The sequence below is a fragment of the Lepisma saccharinum genome, chromosome 3, assembly GCF_977018435.1.
Source record: "Lepisma saccharinum chromosome 3, izLepSacc3.1, whole genome shotgun sequence".
Lineage (NCBI taxonomy): Eukaryota > Metazoa > Arthropoda > Insecta > Zygentoma > Lepismatidae > Lepisma > Lepisma saccharinum.
Genome location: NC_139231.1, coordinates 136,991,647 through 137,013,303, shown reverse-complemented (window position 1 = coordinate 137,013,303; position 21,657 = coordinate 136,991,647). Strand labels below are relative to the sequence as shown.

At 39.9% G+C, this 21,657-nt stretch overlaps 1 protein-coding gene across 7 annotated transcripts in view; it reads right to left on the bottom strand.

Annotated features, from left to right (window-relative positions):
* Eip74EF (Ecdysone-induced protein E74) overlaps window positions 1-21,657 on the bottom strand; it is a 776,515-nt gene that overhangs the window by 596,578 nt on the left and 158,280 nt on the right. For 6 of the 7 annotated variants that reach the window (XM_083119484.1, XM_083119487.1, XM_083119488.1 and 3 more), the window contains exon 3: window positions 1,318-1,347. The gene's annotated coding sequence lies outside the window, so the exon portion shown is untranslated. Of the gene's footprint in view, window positions 1-1,317; window positions 1,348-19,433; window positions 19,908-21,657 lie in introns of those variants that run through there. The other variant, XM_083119485.1, reaches the window with a different exon arrangement.

Genomic DNA, 21,657 nt, shown 5'->3' with positions numbered 1-21,657 from the left:
CACCGGAAATCTACGTTTGTATCATACCAATGTAAATTCTTTACTTTGAGCCTTAATATACACTATACAGGCAACCAAACATTTATTTATCCACTTTCACGCAAGTCGCAGCAGCAGATTAAATAAAGGCAACAGCAAGAACAAATTCTAAATCGCTTTCAAAATAAATCATAATTATTTTCATCCTGCCACAAAGCCAGATCAAAAGGCTTGATTATACAGGGTGAGGCAGTCAAACGGGAAGATTTAAAAAAAAATCACAAAAAATAGAGAGAGCAAATATTATTTATTTTTTGAACATGAATGTACTGTGCGTCAGTGGAAGTTACTAGTGTACCTGAAAAATGTTCATTTTTTTAATATGGTGTCAGTAAGGTGGCGTCCTTGGTTTTGCACACGTTGTCAGAGTCTCAGAGTAAATCCGCCCATCCGAAATTAATCCACACTCCATGAAAGGCCTCTCCATTCAGAAAAGGTAACAGTGTGGTTTGCATTATCATCTCGTGGAATCATCGGCCATTTACTTTTTCGAAAATGAACACGGTAACACGGTGACGGTAAACGTTGAACGTTATGCTGACATGTTGGTAACCTTTTTCCTGCCTGCCCTCGATGGCTATGACCCAGATGAAGAAACACTCTTCCATCAAGATGGTGCAACTAGCCATACTGCCAGAGTGTCTATGGATGTGCTTAGACTCGCATTTCCTGGTCGTCTCATCAGCAGATTCGGCGATATTCCGTGATCTGCTCGTTCACCCGATTTGACGGCTCCTGACTTTTTCCTTTGTGGTTACCTCAAATCCAAAGTATTCGAGGACAACCCTCCAAGAACCAGGGATGATTTGAAGGAGCGAATTCGGCAAGAGATCCACAACATTCCGTTGGAGATGCTACGCAACGTCATGAGCGGATTTACTCTGAGACTCCGACAATGTGTGCAAAACCAAGGACGCCATCTTACTGACACCATGTTCAAAAAATGAACATTTTTCAGGTACACTAGTCATTCCCACTCATGTACAGTACATTCATGTTCAAAAAATAAATAATATTTTTTCTCTCTTTTTTGTGAATTTTTTAAACGGCAGAAAATATATAACCCAGGAATAAAGATTACGGTGCTGTATGTGTTTTAACAAAAACAAAAGTCTCGTCACCATTGAAATATATGCAAAAGTTCTCCCGATACAGTAATTGCTCTTACCTTGTCCGGGTTACCATTTAAACATTGCAAGAGAAGGGGGGAGGGGAAGGCCGTGGCAACAAATTATGAAGAAGTGAGTGCGAAGGTTATTGCAAAATATATGCACTTACCTTGAAATCTTATAATTGCATAATCGGGCCCTGAAAAGAGAGAGAACAACAATAGTCAGTACCAACTTTGAGGAAAACATCTTGCAGATGAGCGGCGGAGAAGCAAGCTGAGAAGTCATCATAATATGCGAACTTCTCTTCAGCAACGCTTCTACGTCACTGATCCAAACACACTAAAAAAGTATTTTTACAATTCAACAGTCCATATTATTATAAATCATACACCTTTCTTCTCTTCTGGTGATCCATTTTTTTTGTATATGAGCTGTCAGCATATTTTCTTTGGATTCAACGAATAGGAATTCTTATTCTACCGAAAGAGGTAACAATCGCCTTATTTATGCGATTGTCTAATGGGAGACAATGATTGGTTGATTGAATTAGGTTATTTTACGTAGCTTTTCTGCCACTTTTGGGGCTGGCCTCCGTGGCGGAGTGGTTAGCATTGCGCGCTACGACGCCAGGGTTCGAATTCCGTCCTGGGCATGGGTGTTCTTCATGAATTTAATCATACCATTACTCACCCTCGTCGCGAGTAGCCAAAAGTGGAAGAAAAGCGACGCTAAATAACATAAATCGAATGACGATACGATAAGATTGATGAAGGGACAGTCGCAAACACACATGGAACACACAGTGCATTTCCCACAGAGGGTTAGCCTGGCTGCAAGCCCATACGCCAGAGCCTCGTTAGTCTGCAAGTCACAGTCCAGGGTGCAGCACGTGGAATAGAGGCAAAATCACCCCTTATCGGGCATATTAACCACTTCTTCCAGGCATAGCCTTGGGTGTTAACCGAAACGTCTGGGTTTATTTCCCGATGAAGAAATTGAAAATTAGATATTCGCAAAAAGTAATTCAAAATGCCAAATTTGTATCTAGTATTCGCAGTTTTGTAATTCGTCGCTTTGTCATTCTTGGTTATTCGCGACGTGCGATGAAAGTGCATTCATTTACCCAGACCGGGACACGAACCTGGAACCGTCATTGTCGAGAATGTGAGTCGGCCACCGAGGCAGCATATATCATTAGCAATTAGCAACTCTCCATATTACAATAACAGCTCATTATTTCGTATAACATTGACAAATTGTCACTATTCATAGGGAAACTACGCTATCTATCTTGAAATGATAAGAAATTGCCAAGAACAAACAGACAAACTGAAGAAACTTACAGTAAACCATAGACATACGAGTAATCATGCGAGAATTGTCACTAACCATCTATCTTTCTGGGGCCTCCCAGTGAAGTGATATCGTTGTTGCCTTGTAATCAAGGGGTCCCGGGTTCGATACCCGGTGGAGGCACATAATGGTTCGGGTCCCACTTTAAACTGTAGGTCCAGTCCCGATTAGCCTATCTGTACATAAAGTGGACTTTAATACAAACTCTGTTTGTGTGTGTGTGTGTGTCCGTCCCTTTTTCCACTGTTTATCTCTTCCTGTCCTCGACTGTTTCTCCATCTCTTTCTATCTTCCACTGTTTCTCTATCTCTCTTTATTTTCCTGTTTCTCTATCTCTTCCTATCTTCTACTATTTCCCTATCTCTCCCTATCTTCCACTGTTTCTCTCTCTCTCTTCCTATCTTTCTATTTTTCTCTATCTCTTCCTATCCTCGGCTGTTTCTCCATCTCTTTCTATCTTCCACTGTTTCTCTATCTCTCCCTATTTTCCTTTGCTTCTTTATCTCTCTCTATTTTCCTCTTTCTCTATCTCTTCCTATCTTCCCTTGTTTATCTCTTTCTATCCTTCTCCATTCTGTATTTCCTTCTTTTTCTTTGTCTATTTATCTGTTTTTTTCCTTTCTTTCTCTATTTTGTTTTAATTCTTCCTTAGTTTCTGTACCTATTAGTCTCCGTTTCACTCTTTCTTTACCCCTTTATCCCCCTCTCGCTCTACTACAAATTATTCTGAAAATTTATCATGCAAGCTATTGAGTATACAGAAAATTTCACGGATTCGCTAGAGTCTCCACCTGACCTCCTTGTTGCGACACCACTCAATAGGACCAAATATTTTCATGCTCATATTACAATTAATAATCAATTCCAACGTAGCGCCAGAACAGTTATTCAGAAGGCAGGAGAGGGGGGAAAGCAAATGTTTCTGTCGCAACGTAACTTCTTGGGCAATGTCATTGGAAACGGATTGCAGACAAAAGACAGCGGGAATGGGCGTGTTAAATGTTGGCGGGCAGAAATTACATGCAGAAAAAAAACAGCGTACGTGAGTAGAGGATCTCAATGCAAGCGGCTAAGGACCTTGGACGCCCAGGCGTGTGTCATTCACTCAAGGTAAATGGGTTTGGGCAGTCAAGGAAACTCGCGCGAGAGAAACGCATACTTTCTGGCGTATTTCCTTGGTGGACGATACGCCACGGGGCTTTAACCGATTTCTAAATGGCGCGTACTCGAAATTTTCGGGGGGGGGTGAAGAATTTGGAAACGATTAAGATTTGCATGGCCATGGCGAAGAGGGAGAGAAAATACGGATTGATATTTTGTAATCCATCTTGGATTTGTGCAACATTCCTAATGTTCTTTGTGGTCAGGAGGGAATTTTTCGAAATTGACGTCTTCGTTGTGCGAGCACGTGGTTACCGACAATTTGTTATGAGTATGTACAGTCACGGACACTTCTAGGTTGCAATGATACTATGGGGCTGTTACAACCCATAAGTGTCCGTGACTGTACAATCAGCTGCAAAGATGACAGTAGGCAAAATTTCAGTCACTATTGTCGTTATTGTTTCCTCCGTGGCGAAGTGGTTAGCATGACGCGCTACAACGCCATGCTTTGAATCCCGGCATAGGCATGGATGTCTTTGTGAATGTTCCATCATGAATTTCATCATATCATCCTCATCGTCGCGATTGGCCAAATGTACAAGAAATAACAAAAATCAAATCAAAACTTTATCTGGCAGGAGTGTACGATCTCTTCTCTAGTGAATGTTCGTACATATGATTTTGGCAGTGTCTGTTTTAAGTCCACCTTTACACTCAGATAGGCTAATTGGGACTGGACCAACAGGATAAAGTTGGATCCGAATCACTGAGAAATGTTCTTCTACCGGGGATCCTTTGATTTTTAATTATTTTTTTTTGACTCAGCACATGTGCAATTCGTCTATGTTCACAAGTAAATAAATAACGTGAAAGGCGAAATAGAGAGACGAGGTGAGACCAGGAAGATTTCGTGCTAGGAAATCCTCTATCACACTGTTACCCAAGACAATGGTTCTTTCATCCGCTCATCACCGCCGTCGCGATTTAATAAGAGGTAGAATAGCAGAGAAAAAAGTACAATATTCATATACCTAATTTTTGGAATCTGTATGCAAATAAGTTGTGTAATTCTAATTTCTTATTGTATGCTTCAAATAGTGTCATTCTTCTTCACACAGCGCAGATTTCAACAAGCATCCTTCCGACCTAGGCATTTGGCTCCAAGGTCGTTGAAGTCCATTTGATGCACGGATAGGCATAGGCAATGGACCTAAGCTTAAAGTGAGATTCGAACCACTATGTGCCTTCACCGAGGTACAATACGGAACCTTTTCATTACAAGGTGACAGCGTTACCACTACACCATCCTGAGGGGCTCACACGGTTATGTCATTGGGATATATGACCAGCAACAGGTTTTTAACTCACGACCTTCCAAACATTCCCTAAGGACTAAGGTTTTTTACAAGACAATTCTTCTCACATACCGATAAGTGCTCGACCTGAACGTGAATGCGTTAGCGTTTATCAGACATGGATACGTAGGGATCCAATTGCTGAAAAACTTCTGTACTCAGATGATATACGAAATAAATTCCCGAAAGATTAACAAATCGGAAATAAGTATGTCGAGGTATAGTTTACTCGAAGATAAGGTTGATTATTTTAGGCATTGTTAGGCTCTTTACACCTTTCCCCCAAACTACTCAGCAAGAAGAAAACATGGATCAGATGTAATTACATAATTTATTTTTTGGAGATAAGGAACAACGTTGCCTAAAAAAAAAAGTAGATCAAGAACACAAGCACAAAAAACTCTGAAGGCAAGTCGTGCTGAAACACGAGAAGAGGAAGCGTAAGGTGGCGTAAGAATCATTGACGTTAAAAAGAGCTGTGGTGTGTGTGTGTGTGTGTGTGTGTGTGTGTGTGTGTGTGCCAATCAGGGTGCGAAATCCTGGGGGGACAGGGGGAATTCCCTCCACCAACGATCTTGTCTTGAAATCCCCACCCCCACCAAACTTTTCCGGGAGGGAGTTTTGTTTGTAACAATAAACATAAACAATTTGTACATAAAGAAGGGAGAACAAAGAGCCTCATCCCTAAGGGCACTTCTGAACCAGCAATTCCCAGAACACTGAAATTAGTCCGACTTGTTATTTCTTCTCCATTTCTCATCGCCTTTCGACAGCTACACAAAGTATGTATATAAATATATAATAAAACATGTAATAGAATTTAGATGTGAATTTTATACAGAAAACAATTATCTTCTTAATGTCTCTTAATTTTTGCCCCTTAGTCACGCAAAGCATTGTTAATGGAATGGTAGTAGCCTATATTATAATCTTAAATTTGTAATCGAATTTTAAATGGACTGTCGATATAATATACCTATTGTATGTTTTATAAAATAATTTGATTATTTAATAATTGACACATATTTAATGGCATTATATATATATATATATATATATATATATATATATATATAAATAAATAAATAATGTGTGTGTGTGTTTCTTTGCTCCTTTCCCCCTACCAATGTGCAGCGATTTCGCACCCTGGTGCCAATGTGATCAGACCTTCAGTGGCCTAGTCTGTGGTTAACAATACTTTCTTCCATAGATTATAAGTTCTCATCCCAGGAAGGGATAACGTGGACATTCATTTCGCTTAATGTATTTCAGGATCTAGTTTAAGAACACACGAACTACTTCAAGTTCATCATAAAACTCAATATTTCAGTTCCCTTTTCTTAAAATGACAAGCACTGGTTCAAATTTTCATAAATAATAAAAATAGCCCATCCTCATTTCTTTCCAAGCACAAAGTCTGACTACAATTACATACCATTATTTCACAGTGATCATTATTACAAATCAATCATTTTGTGACTACATCACTTAATTAGTTTGGTGTGAGAAATTATGTCTGTATTATCTTATAACGTGGAATCTTAAGGCAATGCCTCTCACTACGTCATCGGGAAGACATTAAAAATTTAATAAGATGTAAACAAGTAAGTGGGTGCTCAAAGTAAGCTCTATAGTTGAAATAGATGTAAAAAAAAGTAAAATGCTCCTCTGTGCTTCGCACCACTCCATGAAGGTGTGTAGGAGGTATGGAGTTGAAAATAGATGCTACAAAATACAAGAGCGAAGAATAAAGTATAAAAGACATTGCCGTGACGTAAGAAACTAAGAAATTGACTTGTAGAAATACATGTAAAAATACAAGCTTAGAATGAATATAAGAGTAAGTGCTAGAGAAGAATTAGTGGAGATGGAAAATAGTAGGAGTGAAAGTTGTCAGTGGCAAACTATAGGAAAATTATAACAATCAAGAATAGTATAAAATCTGACAAAAATGAAAAAATAAAATAGCCCCAACCGCCTTCAGCATACAATGCATGATATGTGAGCGCATCATACGCTGCCATGATTTGTAGCATTGTTTCTTCACGCCAAGAAAGGAAGATTTCATTATATGACTGAGCTTCAAACAATGAGAATTCAACGTTGATTTACAGCCTGGAGAAAGTTCTCTGAGAATATTTATTGCCGTTAAAATATATCATACCCGAGCATCATCCGGAGAAAGAAAGGGTTGTCGAAATTTGATTCGTTCCCACAATAATGAGCAGTTTCATTGTCGCTTTTCGTGAGCCGAAAGAGCAGGTGTCAGTGACCTTATTCGTCACGTCACTCCACGAACAAAAGGCAGTGAAATTTCACAAGGCTAGAAATCCGTTGACCACTGAAACTGGGGGAGACTTTTTTCTCTTAGGGAACCGCAGCTTATTTTTTTTTGTCCGGTTGTCGTAACACAGAATTGTATCACTATATTACAACAGGAACTCAGGAAATCAATTGTAGAGTTCCCTCAAGACTGTGTTGGTATCAATTTGTTTCAAGTCCACTTGAATGAATGGATTTTATTTATTTTACTTCGCGTTTCTGCTGCGAAGATGAGGATGAATAATGATAGGATGAGACTGATGAAGAGACGATCACAAACATATTTAGATGACAAAACACGAACCCTATACAGAGGATTATACTGACTGTTACTCCAGGCGCCAGAACATTGCTCGTCTGCAAAATAAAGTTCAGAGTGTATTACATGGAAGGAAGGTTGATATATTGGGGTGCCATAGGAAAGGGGCACCCCCTTACACCCCTCAAATCCACTTCTGTGCTCAGATTGACTGGACCTACTCTTTAGAAAGGAATCCGACCAATGGACATTCTTAAAAGAAGGAGCGTGCAGCGCTTATACGTAACGTCATCAATGGTAGGTCATGTATTGCAGCATCAACATATCTGCCACACGAGACTGCAATTGCCGAGTGGTTAGCATAGCACGCACGCTACGACGCCAGAGTTCACGGATTCGAATCCCGGCCTGGGAATGGGTGTACTTTCTGAGTGCCCCTTCATCAATTAAATCATATCATCACTCATCCTCATCGTCGCAATTAGCCAAAAGTTACATAAAAGCGACTCTAAATAACAAAAATCAAATCAGATACCGCAATTATTTCACTTCATCCGCATATATCAGTAATACAATTATCTTCAACCTCTGTCACAAACAAAGTGTGTCTGCACAGGCTTTGTTGTAAGATGATGTTCGGACACCGCTTCACACAGTAGGTCCAGTGCCGACTAGTCACAAATCACAAAGTAACAGGAAAGCTATATTTAAACTATGATTTGGCAAGACTGTATCAAAAGCGATTTAACATTTCTCGACAAACATGACTTTCTAGTGTGGGCCTTCCTGAAGGACTCACAGTAACAACCATCATGATTATGATGAATATACGAGCGATTATGAATCATGTGAGTGAGTCAACGCTAAACTTTTCAAACAATTACACTGCAAAAGCAATGCTATATACTAGGTGCTTGCTGCACAATATGGAAATGTCGAATGGATAAAAAAAAAAGAAAAGGAATTTAAGTAAGACATAGCCAAGACACATGCACCAACTTTGGGGACAAGGCACCTTCTATCCCTCCCTCCCACAATTGCTCAAGAGGAGAACATTATTACACATATCGTTCCTCAATGTTGCCACCCCAATATTAATTTGAAGTTGGCGTCACTGTTCGTGAAGGATATAAATATTAAGTAGCATTTTGTTGGCGTACCCATAGACAAATATTTTGCAGTCTGCTTAAATTGTTTTTTGAAGTCCACTGTATGCACAGATGGACCCAATCTACAGTTTAAAGTGTGATCTGAACCACTTAACTGTGCAATGTGCCTACACCAGGTATCGAACTCTGAAACTTTTGAATACAAGGCGACGACGATACCACTACGCCATTGGGGAGACCCAAATATTTTGTAGTGGAAGTATTTTGATTAACTGAATTTTTTCGACGTTCAAACTGCAACATGCCAATGAAAGTCAGCACTTATCAAATCTAATGATGTTGGCCTGAGGAAACTATAAGATTTCATTAGCTCTAGTGGTTTACAACTAATTTAAACCTAATTTTACATTTGTGAACATGTCTAAACATAATCGAACATTGCTATTTATTATTGTTATATTTTTTTTTATTAATATTTAATTTCAAGGGTACATATTAATTAACGTATAAAGTTAAAAAGCTAAGAAAGGTATTTGTATTTATTTGTATTTCCCTTGTACGAGCTGTACGCTGTACACAATACGTAAATTTTTCTTTACACACACTTTCTCTTCCCTTACAGTCATGTATTAATATTGTACCCTCTTTACGTTAATATACAGATAGTATTAGTAGTTGATCAGATATAAGAAAATTAGACATAATAAGTATAGTTTAGCAATCAAATAAAGTTGTGTGTCTGGTTCCTTTAGTGTCCAGTCTCTATATACCTCTATTCCAATCTTTCACTTCCCACACAAACTTTCCCCTTGCACTATTTCTCGGGCTGCCTTTTACACTCCCATTCTCCCCTCTTCTTTATGTGTGATAAGGGGTGTTTACACTTTACGTTACACTATAAAGATGGCTCGGTTTGAGCATGATCACTAATTTCGCTGTCTTCTCTAATAGCTTTCCCCCGCTGGTCTCTTACTTCCCACAGGTATTTCGCCACTTGTTGTGCCGCTTCTTTTGTCTATATTCTATCGTTTACCACTTCCATCACCTCCCTCGCTGTTAAGTTTTTCAGAAACCTGTCCCTTAGGTCACGTGTAGAAGGGCAGTTCAGGAGGATATGCTCGTCCGTCTCCTCTCCATCACACATAGAACATATCGTTTCCCCTTCTTAGTTTCTCTTCCTTAAATGTTTCCATCCCCCTAGTCTGAACCATGCCAGCGCGCCTCTTTCCTCTTTTTCCCCACAACATTAATATATTTCGCTTTCTCCCATTCTCTTACTCTTAACTGTTCCCTGATTGAGGACTTCGTTTGGCAGACTGCTGTTATTTCTTGTCTGTCTATATCCAGTAATCTGTCTCTGATCTGGTTTTCCGTTGAAATGCCCCCCCCCTTTCCTTCCTCTTCCCATACCCAACCCATTCCATTATTGTATGTATAAGAGATCCTTCACTTCCCAACCTCAGCTGTGAACGTTTTCCTCCCTTGTCTGTATTTCTAAGGTATTTGCAAGTAAAATTGTTGGGATCGAGGCATCGACTTTACAAAAAATAAAAATTTACTGGAACGCGGTCTCACGAAGCTTGAGAACTACTGTCTTAGGGTATTTACGATAGAGGAAAAAAAGTATGTCTCGTTAATGGTATACTGAATTCAATTTTGCAGTACTGAGTACTGGTCTTGTGGCAGACGAAAGAAAATTGGGTTCTCACATTCTTTCAACAGACATTCGCATCATTTGAAAGTGTTAAACGCATAGAGAAATAAGTACTGGGGAACATATGTGGGAACAACACGATTGGTCCTTTCCAGGAGCGCTTCTTAATCACGATGCAACAAGCTGTTAAATCTCGCAATAGATGAGAAGAGGACGGCAGAACCGATTCCGTCCGCACCAGCTTCCGGTTAGGCGACTGGAGGGATTTCTCGCGGGACAAGTATTGAGCAGGTTGTAATATGATGAGGATAATTGGCGTTTCCTTTTTTTAATGATAGAGTTAAGAGCGGAACACATGAAATCGCAACCCTTCATTTTTCAAGATCTGCAAAAATTAGCCTCTCACGAATGGATGAGGAAAATATTAATGGGATGTAGGAAGAGGAAGTATTGCGAAAGAGAACGTAATATATACCTCATAATTTTGATACGTGATTTGTTTTCGAATCTTTTTTCACAACACTGTCTAAAGAATGTGTTGACCACCTGTCACCAAACTAGAGCCACATGATAAAATACCGTTAAGATTTAAGAATCTGCATGTTAATTTACAAAAACGCAACCGTTTTTCGTGAGTGCCATGGCCAGAATGACAAGTAAAGATGACCGGTAACCGTTTGGTAAACTGAACACACAAAACTCAGACATATTATACATAAAAGGCTACGCTACAGTATGAGACATACAATAAAAAACTTTCAATTTTAAATTTAAAAATTTATCTTGCTTTAAGATAAGATTTGTACGCACCATAAGTATTTAAAAAGGAACGAATCATTAAATGTACATTAATTGGGTTAACAGTATAAGAACCGTCAATACTTAAAAACGGTTGTGGTATTTGTTTAACGGTAGTTGGTGGACAGCGAAATTTGACGGTTTTAGACGTTATCTCCAGTCAACCTTTGAGGTTGAATCATTGAGTTCAGTTGTATTTCTGATAGTGAAAGAACCCAAATCATGAATCTAAAAGAACAATGACTAGAAACATTCAAGTAAAATGACACTGAAGTCTCTAAAGTATCCTTGAAGTAGAGCTATTCCGGAATTTGAAATGAAACAGATAAGAATGACGGAACCAGGACTTAAATCCATGACCTCCAACTTTCTGGCTAAGTATTCTTTAATACGATGAGCCTTCACTAGAGGTGTGAATAATGGCACAATAAGTAGTGTGTGTAATCATCTAGAAGGTTGAGTGGCGATAGTGTCTTAAGCAATCGAGTATTGTCAGGTATCCAACCCGATTATTCTTGGTGCCTGCTCTTCACTTCCTAATTCGATGCCTGTGTGTAGGCACAACAATTTAATACGGCGCTTTTACATACACACTGTAATGAGTTGACTAGAGAAATTACGATCTAAAATAGTCAAATTTGGATGTAAAAATTGTCCATGACAGTTTTTCAAGTATTAACGGAAATGTAATACCTCAGTTCTTGAAAATGGTATTTTACACTATCTATGTCTATCTTTATACATGATAAAATATTCGAAGGTAAATAAAAAAAGGTTGCGCCCCGTTTTTGTAAATGTTACCGTAAGTTGTAACAGTCTATGTGTAGTTGCACTGTTATGTTAATTCTACAGAATCTTATTGGTTAAAAATGTCACTTAGTCACATAGCGTATTCCATTCGTGTCACGAGGGTTCATTTGATAAGCAAAAAATCAAACACGAAAAATGAACAAAATGATAGAAAGAAAACATAATTCGATAGATTAACAGAAGAGGAACTAGGCAGAATAAGAAACAACAGGAAGCAAGAACAAAGACTTGGGAAATTTGATAAGAGAATTATGTAAATTTGAAAAGTCCCGAAATCAGAAGGAAACAAAAACTTACCATATTGAATCTGTCGGCATAGTATAATGACATTACAAGAAAACAATACATGAAAGAACATTGTTCGTGTATGAAGGAAAGAGAAAAACCTAGAAACAAGTTATAAAAAGATAAAAGGACTGGATCAGTCAATATAATTTGCTATGAAGACAGAGGTCTGAGGTTTGAACTATGTTTATCCTTTATCAGTACATCATTCTTCCTCATCGTCGCGATTAACCCAAGAAGCAGACGAGTGGCTAACTGAAATAGAAAGGAAGGGAATGAAGGAATAAGGAAGCAAATACGAGACGAAAAGAAAAGGACAAAATAAAATACATGGAAACTGTGAAAACGTTCAGAAATGCGTGCATTATGGGAAATATCGTAGTTTCTCGTTTCAGTGAAAGTCATTTGCCTTTTCCGAAAATAACCGGAAGACATTAGTGTAAACTTACGGGGAAAGTGAATGGAAAGTACATATGAGACCATATTGAGACCTTTCATTGATCTGAGAAGAAACTCTGTCACGACATCATCGTCAGAAGTTAATTTTCTGGCGTTGGCGTACGTGCTTCGAGGCCACGGGTCTTGGGTTCAAACTCGCGGCGTATCACATTTCGATACGTGTCCCCATGGTTTCAATTCCAACCATCAACAAACGGGACTTGATACTACTAGCGGTGTCACTCGGGATCTTCTCGTACCTCGTCCAACACATTAAATTACATGCAGATCTCTGCAAGCGAGCTGGAATCGATACCCGGTGGAGACACATAGTGGTTCGGAGTCTACTTTAAACTGCAAGTCCTGTCCCGATTGGCCTATCTGTGCATAAAGTAGACTTTAACAAACTCACACTCCACAAGTGAGCTGCTTTCCTAAGAAAAGTGTTTCAGCCTTCAACAAAAGTTCTCTGACAATACATATAGTTTTATTACTTATATACAGTCGTACTGGCTGGTAGACCAATACGTAACTTCCTTGTTTTTTTCGTGTAACAGGTCACGGGTGTCCAGAACATTAATTCATCCACAACCCCCAAAATTTTCTCAACAAGTATCTCTCTCTCTCTGGCTCTACAGCCCTTGGTGGGCCTTGGCCTCCTCCACAATCAGCCTCCATTCCAATCTATCATCAATTCTTCTCCTCCATCCTTTAATTTTCATTGTCCGCAAGTTTGCAGCGACGTCGTCTATCCATCGAAGTCGGGGCCTGCCCTTTCTTCTTGCATGGTGAAGCTTTTCTTTCAACATTCCTCTTGGCATCCGGTATTCCATCATTCTCTCCACATGCCCCAACCACTTTATTCTCTGGGCTTTCACAAATCTCACTATATCTTGGCCTTTTATTAAATCATCTAGCTCTGCATTATATCTTATTCTCCAGTCGTCATCTTCCTTCACAGGTCCATATATCTTTCTTAATATTCTTCTCTCAAATATTCTGAGGGCATTTTCATCTGACAGTTTCAAAGTCCAATTATCTGATCCATAAGTTACAACTGGTCGTACCAGTGTCTTATAAATTTTAAGCTTTGCATTTCTTGTGATCAGTCTATTTCTAAACAACTGCATATTTGCAAAATATGCACGATTGCCTGCCTGTATTCTTTCCTTTATTACTTTACTGATATCATTATCACTATATACCATTGTCCCCAGATATTTAAAACAAGGAACTCCCTCAAACTTATTATCTCCAATTGTCAGATGTTGAGGTGCTCTTCTGATCTCAGAGTTAGACATTCTCATATACTTTGTCTTTCTTTCATTTACAGTGAGTCCTATTTTTTTTTGCTTCTCTCTCCATTTGCTCATAGATTTGTTTAAGTGTTCTTATTGTTCTAGAAATGATTGTAACATCGTCTGCATATGCGCATATTTGACTGGACTTTCCAAATATGGTTCCCTTTTGGTCAACTACATTCATTACTTTGTGCAATGCTAGATTAAATAATATTGCCGAAAGGCCATCCCCTTTATTCACTCCTGTATTGAATTTAAACTCTTCGCTCAGTTTACTACAAACTTTCACTCGTGCCTTAGTACCACTCATAGTCATTCTTATTAGTCTTATTATTTTGAGGGGAATATTATACTCTTCAAGTACCTTAAACAGTTCATTTCGATTAACACTGTCAAAAGCCTGCCTGAAGTCAACAAATAAAAAATGCAAATCCACATCATGTTCATAAAACTTTTCCATCATCTGTCTAATTATAAATATCTGATCAGTAGTGCTTCTGCCAGTGCGAAATCCACATTGGTACTCTCCCAGTATATCTTCTGTGTAACATTGTATTCTCTCACTGATCAATCCTGACAGGATCTTATAGACCACACTAAGAAGTGTGATGCCTCTGTAATTTCCACATATTATTCCAGATTTCCATTTATGGGGCATTGTTTCATTTTCCCATATCATTACAATCAATCTATGTATTGCTGCCAACAATGCCTTACCACCAAGTTTGATAAGTTCAATTATCACTTCATCCTCGCCTGGAACTCTATTATTACTCATTTTCTTCATTACAGATTCAACTTCTTCAATACTAGGTACTTGTACCTCATGATCATCCCTATTTCGTATATTCCTATTATACTGCTCTTCTTCTTGGTCTTCCACTTTATTCAAAATCTCTTTAAAGTGCTCTGCCCATCTATTGAGTATCTGATTCTCTTCTACAATTACTTTCCCATTCTTGTCCTTACATACTTCTATTCTTGGCTCAAATCCTATTCTCATTCTATTTATAGCTCTATAGAATTTTCTTATTTCACTTTGCTGATTTAGTTCTTCTATTTCTTGCATCTTCTTTTTATACATCATTTTCTTCTTTTCCTTGCATATCTTATGTGCTTTCCTTCTTAGTTCTTTATACCTCTCAACAAGTATATTGATCTTAAAATGCCCAATATGGTGGCTTTGGTTCTAAATACACCCAAAGTATCAGAAATGCATGAACACATCGTCATTTGCTGAAGGGCTGGACTCTTCACAGTGTTGTACCTGCAACATAGTTTTAAGTGTTAGGCACACACTTCTCGATTTTAATTATCTCAGACTGGGTTTTAACATTCCCAACGATTTGTCAGCTATGTTGAAAGGCGATGCCAGTGTTTTAACCAATGTTTTTAAGTTTTTGAGAAGAGCATGTCTTTTACACTACCTTCTTAATGTGTTGTGTTTGTCCTATACAGGTCCCTTTACAGCCTGCATTTTTAACCTCTTTACACCTTTTTTTTAAATTTTAAGGCAAGGGTTTTTTCCCCGTATAAGCTGAAGGGTGCAAAATGGCCATACGTGCCGACGCACCCAAAAATTTTAAATCAATCGGCAGTTATCTTTATTTCTTTGAAATGACAGTGTCAGGTGATGAATTTTTAATGGGTCACACAGAACAGGAGATGATAAAAGTATCATTTTGATGCATCAGAAATACATAATTGGCAATTTATGCATTTTAATTTGTTATTGGAGTTAACATATTCGTGTTAATTGATGCATGTTGTGTTCCGCGCGTATAGAATGTACAGATAAAGCGATGTGTGTGGACAAGAAACCAAAACATGTAGCCATCAAAAAGGTGGTGATAATGTTAACGAAACCACTGAAGACCGTGAGAAATAACTTCCAAGGAGAGTAGCAGATAATGGACAAGAACGGAATGTCGTACAACAGAAGGTCCAACAAAGGTCATATCACACGTCGCGATTGTCACCAACCGTAATGACCAATTTCCGATTCACCAGGCAGCCAAAAGACGACCGCTACATCCCAACGAGGCATGTGTGAAAGAGAAATTGCCCTTGGCAGTCCAGCGTTGACGAAAAGCGCCCAGGAGGAACACGAATGCCTCCTGGTTCGCCACAAGCTATCTGCGGCCGATTGACGACGACACTCACCTTAGCGTTCGACGGATTGACTTGTCAGCCGAGGTCGACACGGTGACCTCGGAGTGCTAACTGTTATTCCAGGGCCGATGAGGACGTTTCTGTTTTCCCCAAGGCTGAGCCGCGGTGGAGAAACACTGCTGGGTTGGTAATGGGGAGCGAGCGGGTTTGACACAAAGGTCGAATTTTTCCGTTTTGAGGGTTTTCGCTCTTTCAAAGGCTGTTTCCCTCGGTTCGAATCCTTGGTAAGGCGTTGACGTTCAGCAATTCGCAGTTCATTTTCATCGTCGCAATTCACTTAGGTGAAAATGCGACGTAAATTAACCTAGATACAAATACAAGGCTAGCTCTGGGATACGCCATTCACCTCTCTTCCACTTACTACACTCTGGACTGTATTTGGCATACTAACGAGGCTCTGGCATCTGGATCTACAGCCAGTATAGTCGCCTTTGGGACCTATGTTATGTCCTGTCCATGTGTGTTTGCGACTGTCCCTTCATTTTCATTTTCGCAATCATTGGATCAAAGTTCGTTCTTATTATATGCAATCGCTGATCATTGCTAGAAAACATGGTTCCATACAGTTACGAAACTGAAATTAAGTAAAGATTCTTTCAACTGATGCACACGCTTAGCACGGACATATTTGAAGTATGAATTCTTTTGTAGGTAGCAGTAGCTGCTTCTGTTCTTGGTGTTAACGGCGATTAGAGAAAGCATTCGATACTGTAGTTTGGATAGGACAGTCTACGTTTTCCGCCAATTTATGGACAGGGACTATTGGGGTAGAAACCTAACACTTGTTACTTGCAAGAAGTAACTTGGGTGAACAGATATAGGCCACAACAGTCAGATGTTGTTCGTTGTTAATGTCAAGTGTACAGGTTTACTGGCAGTAGAACCAACTTAAATACATTTGAACGGGGGGGGGGGGGGGGATTGGCATATTTAGTAAATGTACATAATGGGCTCCCGAGTAATCAAACCTTTGGTGCGAGCAGTCTCGGATTCGATTTCCGCTAGGAGCTCCAAAATTTTGGCATTGGCCCAGCATCATGAGGACAATTGAAAAGCTCCTTTGGGGTAACAGTAGCCAGAAAGCGGGGCGATGGTACTCGATGCGCTGACCACGCGTCATCCAATGAAAAGGCTGCTTGGCTAGCCCTGGCATTCATGGATTTGGGATGTGGACAGAAAGTACCTTGCGCCCCTATGTTGCTGAGTAGGCTGTATCAATATATCCATTATCATCTGTAATAAACTAGGTTGGTCATGGTGTTTTAGGACTATGAATCTTGAGTTTTTTGAAGTTGAGGTTTAGGTTTTAAGTCCACTCTATGCACACGAAGGCTAATCGGGACTGGACCTACAGTTTAAAGTGAGATCCGAACCACTTGTGCCTTGACCGGGTATCGAACCCGGGGTTTCAGGACTATGAATAAGCTAAACAGGAGACGAAAAACATTAGTCCTTTAATTTATTGGATTGGTTTAGTTCACTTCGCTTTTTTGCCACTTTTGGCTAACCGCAGAAATGAGGATGAGTGATGATATGGTGATGAAGGGATAATCATAAGAACATCATGCCCAGACCGGGATTCGCTGATCTAACCACTTCGCCACGGAACTTGGCTCATCCTATAATTCGAACTCGGGGCAAGTGTCAGAGCGACTTGTATTAATACAATAACTAAACTGAACTAAAAAATTGAGTCCCATCGTCGCTGTTCACCGGCTCTCGAGACTGGAGTCTCTAGTATGTCACTTCCACGTAGCTCCCTAATTGTCTTCATCATGGGTTAACACAGGATATGTGGACGTCCTGCCGGGAAGCGAACCCAGAATCACTTTTCGCCAAAGGAGAGAATGGTAACCGTTTGGCTACGTGGGAGCTCAATAAGAATGGAATTACGTTGACAAATCGTAAAGCACGGAGGGTTGAAATTCTTCCTTGATTTTGTTTACATTCTGCGATACGGCGTTTGTCAAACACAACGGGCATCAACCTTTACGCTATTGTTGTCGCTAGAAGTGTACGTGCACGCGCGCTTTATAAAATATGTATCGAGTTAGGCACGTAGCCAGGGGGAGGGCTCGGGAAGCTGAAGCCCCCCCCGAAATCCTACAAATATCTAATTTAAATAACATATAGTGGTAATTAATTTTACTTCCTTAGTATAATTAAACATCGTAAGTTATGAGTACTGAGAAATTCATACTAAGGGGTTCTATGCCCCCACTTTTTCCCATTTAGATGACTGCTGCTGATAAGGGATGAGCCCCCCTCCGAAATAAAATTCTGGCCACGAGCCTGTATCGAGGAGGATCGAACCTAGGCTTAAGACACCTCCACGTTTCCTCTCACTACAGAGAGCAAGATGAACATCTCGTCGTATAGAAAACTCCAATCGGACTATCCTGGACCACAGCATCTTTGACGAGATATCTCTTGCGAGAGAAGCACAGCTATGATGTCCTTTCCCAGTCTATCCGCTTATTGAACTCGTAGCTCTTCTAAACATTCGCTACTGTTCTCTCTTCTGTGTTTATTTACTTCCAAATTGCCTAGTTTTACGAAGCTACAGATGGGATCTTATGCTATGATGTCATATGAACACTGAACCCATGCTCCAAGAACGTCATTTGCCCAGATGTTCCTCAACACTGCCTTGAACCAACCGGGTTACTTCCGCCATCTATTACGATCTCCTCGATAGCGTGGTGGTTAACGCTGGCGCCTTGTAATCAAGCAGTCTCAGGTTCGAATCTTCTTGGAGGCACGCATCATTTCGGGTTTCATTTTAAACGGAAGGGGTATATCCCATCAACACGTCTGTGCATAAAGTTAACTTGTGCACTATCGTTGCAATCCCATTTATATCTTATTCTATCAACGAATAAATAATGGCAGACAGTGATTTAATCACACACCCCTAATCCCCCAAATATCCTCAACACCCCTTAAAATTTTTCACAAGTGCCCAACTTATGGTCATTTTGGCTCAAAATATACCCTTACACACCCCTTAAATATGAACTTACACCCCCAGATGGAAAATTCTGGATATAGTCCTGATGGTAGGTGTAAGTAGATTTGTCACAGTAGCTCGAATCGCAAAGGTTCTTGACTATTATCAACAACTTTGACTTGAATCACGTGACAATGCTTCATGATACATCTGGAATACCATGCTGATGCATGTCAACAACAAATGCGCGTTTCAGTCAAAAGTTCAAACTTCTACGGTTGCAAAGGGCGAAAAGAATTTGGATAGAATAATTCAGACCCACAGAGCTACAAATTGAGGTTCCTACGAAACATGAATCAAAACGTAACTCACCTGGACTGAACCATAATCCAAAAAAGAGTATAAAGATCCAAGATTTCTCTAAAACAAATTCGGCGCCACACTAAAACACTCCCAAACACTAAAAGACACTATCAAGAAACATCAACACAATTTTTGTCAAGTAACACCGCAACACTAACGTGTATGAATCAATCAGTCCAATCAACGATTCCAATCAACAACACTGACGATGTCAACATCCTCACGTGTATCATCCAACACGCACAAGTACACGCACTAAAAACAACACCAAATCAGTATGCTCAATTATTGGAAGTATCCTGCCACACAAACACTACAACACTTCTTCCGCATCCTTTGAGGGGGGAGGGGGTTGGAAAAAAAACGTCGCGAATTACGTTCCAATGTCCGCGCGCGCACGCACACCACCACCGAGATGAAACCGCGCGAGTAAAAGTGAAGCTCGCAGGGAGGGGGGAAAAATTAGAAAACACGCCACGATGTACACAGCACGGCGACCACAGCCAGACTAAGCAGCGAAATGTAAGTTTCACTTTTACAGCGCGGCCGTCAAATCCTTCCCCTTTCGGGGCCACAGAAAAACACAAGGTTAAGCGTCACCAAGTGAGGAAGGCCGGCTATGGCAGAACGCTTCCTTGCCCTCATTCTGGCAAGAGCACGCGGTACTCACCTCCCCTCCTTTCCCCTCCCCTCCCTCTCTATCACTTTTCACACAAGCTTGTCTCCGGGACTGTTTACAATCTGCTAAATGTCGCGATTATGCCGTTCCGCCTCTACAGAATCAAACAGGTCCCGAGTTACCATTTTCGGTTGCCTTCGGGCACGATCGGTCGTCATCGGATGACCGCACCAATGATACCACCCCAGACCCAGGTTCATTTCTCGACAGGTTGCAAAAGCTTCCCCCAACTCCTCGCCGTGTGATCAGAACTACCGTTGGACTTTTGAGTGTTTGATTAAATTGGGTCATTTTACGTCCATTTTCTGCAAGTTTTGTCCGCTAAGCCAGGGTGCCAAAAGACGAACGTCATAATGAGAACGTTGGAGATGGAGAGTTCGAGGGTTCGAATCCCGAAAACAACACACTGGCGAACCACATCGTGGAAGCAACTGCAGCGTTAGGAATGGACCAGAACAGTGGCGGCAATGGGTTCCAAAACTAGGGGGGCAAGGTGTAAAAAACCCCACGCCGCCCCTAATCGCTGCCACTGGACCAGAATATACTCACACTACGATGGGGTTGAATGGTGACACGATAAGACGGATGAAGGCACAAACACAAATGGACGACACAACACAGTTCCTACAGATGGTTATACTGGCTGTGAGACCAGACGCCAGAGCCTCGTTAGTCTGCAACAGTTCTAGGGCTTGATTTCGATCTTTGAATGTGACTAAAATGTACAAGAACTAGCAGAAAGCGGTTAAGAAACCTCAGGAAATTATAAAAATTCAATAAACACTGTGTAGCATTTTTTGGATGTGCAAAAATAGATGAATCCAAATAAAAATAGGCACGTATATGAACTGGAGACTGCAATGTAGAGATTCTTCCTCTGCGTCTCTTTCTTTCTTTTCTTGTCCTTCCTTTCTGTTTCTCTTTCCTGTCTCTCTTTCTGTATTTAATTTTCTTGTTTTACCTTTGCTTCTCTGTTTTCCTTCCTTTCCTATTCTCTCTCTCTATTTCTTTCTTTTCCTTCTTTCTTTCCCTGCTTCTCTCTCTTCTTTTATCTTCTTCTTCTTGTTTCACCCCCTCTTGTTCTTTTATTCCATCTCTCACTATTTCACTCTTACTTTGTTTTGTTTTCTCTTTGTCTTCCTGTTTTCTTCGCTCTTTCTTTCTGTTTCTCTTTTTTATTATATCATTTTCCTGTTGCTCTCTTTCTTTCTCTCAATCTCCCTTTTTCTTCCTGTTTCTCTCTTACTTTGTTTTGTTTTCTCTTTGTCTTCCTGTTTCCTTCGCTCTTTCTTTCTGTTTCTCTTTTTTATTATCTCATTTTCCTGTTGCTCTCTTTCTTTATATTAATCTCCCTTTTTCTTCCTGTTTCTCTCTTACTTTGTTTTGTTTTCTCTTTGCCTTCCTGTTTCCTTCGCTCTTTCTTTCTGTTTCTCTTTTTATTATCTCATTTTCATGTTTCTCTCTTTCTTTCTCTTAATCTCCCTTTTTCTTCCTGTTTCTCTCTTTTCTTCTATTATTATCTCTTTTTAATCCTCAGTTTATCTTTTTTGTTTC